Raw genomic sequence first — 4,566 nt, forward strand, 5'->3', positions numbered from 1 at the left:
GAACCCGCGGGCTCAGGCAATCCACTCACCTCAGCCTCCCAAAGTGCTGGGATTACAGGCTGAGCCACCGAGCCCGGCTTGATAATTCTTAAAGAAAGTCAGATAGGTTTTCTCCTTGTACTTTCCTTCACTTTTCTTGAACATTATCCCTCTATATAAAGTTTCAGTCCATTTTATCAAATTTCAAAAGGAACTTGAAATAGCTATGACAAGACTCCCCCCCGATATTTTAATTGAAAATGCATTAAATTTAATGTTATTTGTAGAAGATAATATTCATATGCTATTAAATCTTCTTGACCAAGAACATGCTTCTTTCTTTTGTTTATTGTTTTATGTACATTCTTAAGATTGGACTAGAAAGAAACTAGAAACTAGAAAGAATCAGAAAGGTTCACATCTGAGGTGATTTTTTAAAAAAAATTTAAATTAAAGTATAACTTATTGTGAAATGCACAGATCTTAAATATGTAATTGGATGTCTTTGGACAAATATACACACCCCTCTTAAGATAGAGAACATCGCTATCACCCCATAAGGTTCCCTTCTGCCTCTTCCAACGAGTCTCCACCATTGAGGTAACTACCATTCTGACTTTTAGCACCATAGTTTTAGAGATGCCTATTCTTGAACTTCATATAAATGAAATAACATATGACATAGTTTGAATTGTTGTCCTCTCCGAATCTCATGTCAAAATGTTCCCGGTGTTGGAGGTGAGGCCACAAGGCAGGTGTTTGGCTCATGGAGATGGATCCCTCATGAATGGCTTGGTGCCGTTCTCCTGGTAACAAGTGAGTTCTTCCTCTAGTTTATGTGAAAATGGCTTATTTAAAAGAGTCTGGCACCTCCTCACTTGTGCACGCGCTTGCCATGTGACACACCTGTTCCCTCTCTGCCTTCCATCATTATTATGAACTCCCTGAGTCCTCACCAGAAGCCAGTGCCATGCAGAACTGTGAGCCTACATAAGCTTTCTTTCTTTATAAATTACTCAGCCTCAGGTATTCCTTTACAGAAGTGCAAAACAGACTAGTAAAATACAAATGTACTTTTCTGTGTAAAGTCTTTCTTTTTTGTTCCATGTGGGGATTCATCTATGTCTGACATTTATTGGTTTGTTCATTTGTATTGCATAGAGGGTTTACAAATACCTTCCTATTCTGTGGGTCATCTTTTCACTTTCTCGATAGTGTTCTTTTGAAGTACAATGTTTTAAATTTTGATGAAGTCTAATGTACCTATTTCTTTCTTTTGTTGTTTGTGCTTTTATTTCTAGGAATTGGCTATCCTTGGGAGGGGAAGTCTCTTCGGGGTCCACAAAGGCTCAAATGTCAGAGCATCAGAATAAAAAGACATGCTTGACACTCGTACAGTTATGGTATACAATCTTTTGATACATTGCTGGATTCAGTATTCACAAGGATGGTGGTTTGTGAGGTTTTATTCTTGTGATCTGTTTGGTTTTGGTATCAGGTTAATCCTGGCTCAGATAATGATTTGGGAAGTGTTTCTCCTCCACCTCTCTCTCTTCTTTCCTCTTCTCCTCCACCTCCTCCTTCTCCTTCTTTTTGGACGAATTTGAGAAGTATTGTTGTTCATTCATCTTCAAAAATTTGGTAGAGGTGAGGCTCAGTGGCTCGGCCTGTCATCCCAGCACTTTGGGAGACCAAGGAGAGTGGATTACCTGAGCCTGAGGGTTCAAGACCAGCTCGGGCAACTTGCTGAGACCTCGTCTCTACAATAAGTAAAAAATGAACCTGGCATGGTAGCATGTGCCTGTAGTTCTGGCTACTTGGAAGGCTGAGGTGAAAGGATCACCAGAACCCAGCGGGTCGACGCTGGGGTGACCGTGAGTGTGCCACTGCACTCCAGCCTGGGTGACAGAGTGAGACTCCACCTCAAAAAAAAAAAAGAAAAGAAAAGAAAAAGAAAAGTTTGGTAGAATTCACCAGTGAAGCCATCTGGTCCTCAGCTTTTATTGTGATGAGTTTTTTGATTAGCAATTTAATCTCTTTATTGTTATAGAGCTATTCATGTTTTCTGTTTCTTGAGTACATTTCAGTGGTTTGTGTCTTTCTAGGAACCTATCAGTTTCATCCAGATTATTTGATTTTTTTGTTGCACAATTTATGAATTTTTTATTTACATACAACTTTTCATGAATAGACCGTTTTGTCAAATGAAGCAAAACTACATTAAAGTTCATGTTAATGTACCTGGGTTGTCGTCTTCATATAAATACTATTTTGGGGAGAAGGAAATAAACATTTTAAATTATTGCAGTTGTTCCTTTCGTCAAGTACCATTTGGCCATCAGAGACCCACTAAATATCCATATTGTCAGGATTTAATGAATAATCCTAAAATAATCTGTGGCCTAGAATTAAAATAAAGCTGAACCTTATGCAAATGGAAAGGAAGTTTGCAAAGTCAGGACTAGATTGATTCTCTGGCTCAAGTGAAAGGATAAGTTATTGTATGACAATATATTAAATTGTTAATTAACGTACAATATTAACATATTGTGTGACACTATGTTTAATTTCATGTTAAAATGAAAATTCCAGGGGGTAGGGAGAGAGTTGTTAAAAAAAACACAAAATTACAGCTAGCTAGGACAAATGCATTCCAGTGCCCTATGCCACTATGACGCTAGTTCACAATAATATATACTTTCAAATAGCTGGAAAGAGATATTGAATATTTCAACACAAAGAAACGATACATGTTTGAGATGATGGATGTGCTAATTATCCTGATCCGGTCACCGTATGTTATACATATTGAAACACCACTGAGTACCCCATAATTATGTACAATTATTATATATCAATGTAAAAAAATAACATTAAATACACAAAAATGGGAATTTCTTTTTTTTTTAATTTTTTATTTTAAAGATGTGGGATACAATTCAGGTTAAGTGTACGAATGTTTATTATGCAGGTATCTTTGTTGATGAAGTGTGGCCCCTCCTCCCCTGGGAGAATCCTGCTTCTGCCAATTCCGCTCCCCCACCCCCCAATTTCCCACTACTGACAATCCTAAAAGAGGAAATTTCAAACATCAGTTATAAGGGGTTAGGGTGTTAAAGATGAAGGAGCCAGAATTTGCAAGAAACCTTTCTTAGAGCTGTGCTGTGAGCTTTGTCCTTCCCACCCCTCAAGGGGTAGAGTTAGTCGGTGTCTGATCCTTCCTTCAGACCCTGGAAAAGGCATTCACCAGGATTACCTGAGGGAGCAGATGGAGAACACTAAGCATTGGTGTCTTTCTCCCACCTGGGCAGAATGAGAGGAAGTTGCTTCAGGCTTAGTCTGCACTTCTCAGATTCGCTAAGGCAAAGAGCTTCCTTGTACAGGTGTCTCCTGAGGACCAGAGGTGAGCCCCACGCAAGAGACAGGCAGAGCCAAGTTGCCCTAGGTTCTGCTCAGTAGGGCCATCCACAGGGGAAATGAGATTGTGTCAGTAGAGGCCAAAGATGGACCTCAGGATTCTTATTGGCCGTGAGAGGAATAATAGTGTCAACCTGTTGAGAGAAGCATTCATGAGTTAGGGAAGCTCTCAAGAAGAGCTGTCCGGCAATGGGGTCTTCATGGAGCCTATGGAAGTGATGCAAACATTTGCCAGCCTTCCAGAGAGACAGAAACCAGCTTTTGGTTGTGTTAGGCAAGAATATTCTTTTCCTTTGCTTCTCCATTCTCCCACTGCCCATTCCCCTAACTCTTTAGGAACTAGAAATGGGTAGAAGGTAGAGAGAACTAGTATATATATATACTATTTATATATAGTATTAAATATATATATATATATATACTATTTATATATAGTATTAAATATATATATATATATATATATATATATATATATATATATATATATATATATTTCATTCCTTTCTCAGGGAAGAATTCCTTTCTGAGGAAAAAACGTACCTAGAACTTAGAACTGTGCAGGGTCTGATATTTTTCCCTGCTTGTCAACCTGCTATAGTTTAATAGATGCCAGTAGAAAAAAGACTCCTCAGCCAGAGATAAAAGACAGCTTATTACTCGTGCTGATAATAGAGGTTAGAGTATCAGAATGTCAGCATTTTTTTGCTGGTTCCCTGAGTCTCAATTTCCACAAGATGACAAAAAGAGGACCAGATTATATCTGCAGATTACACCTGTACATGCAGTGAATGGTGCTGTACGGGAGAAACTCTAAGTTTAGGAACCTGAATGTTCTATAATGGGCAACATATATGTCTGTCCTTTTCTCTAGCAGAAGATGTTGTCTTTATTATACTGGACAGTAAGCGGTCTTCTCTGTATTCCTGAGGGAGGTATTGGTTCTACCTTCTAATGCTGTTCACTGTACACAGGTGCTTGAAAAGATGGTATAGAACAAAGGAACATCTACTTCTCTAGAAAATATGCAGAAACATGGGATACTTATCTAGAATTGTGCCCCTCAGCTGGGCATGGTGACTCATGCTTGTAATCCCAGCACTTTGGGAGGTGGAGGAGTGTTATAGCCATACTGCGAGTAAGAAGTCACCAACACACTGAGAGTCAAATATT

Source organism: Carlito syrichta, unplaced genomic scaffold (assembly GCF_000164805.1).
Source record: "Carlito syrichta isolate Samal-C Ts95f unplaced genomic scaffold, Tarsius_syrichta-2.0.1 Scaffold316342, whole genome shotgun sequence".
NCBI classification, from domain to species: Eukaryota; Metazoa; Chordata; class Mammalia; order Primates; family Tarsiidae; genus Carlito; species Carlito syrichta.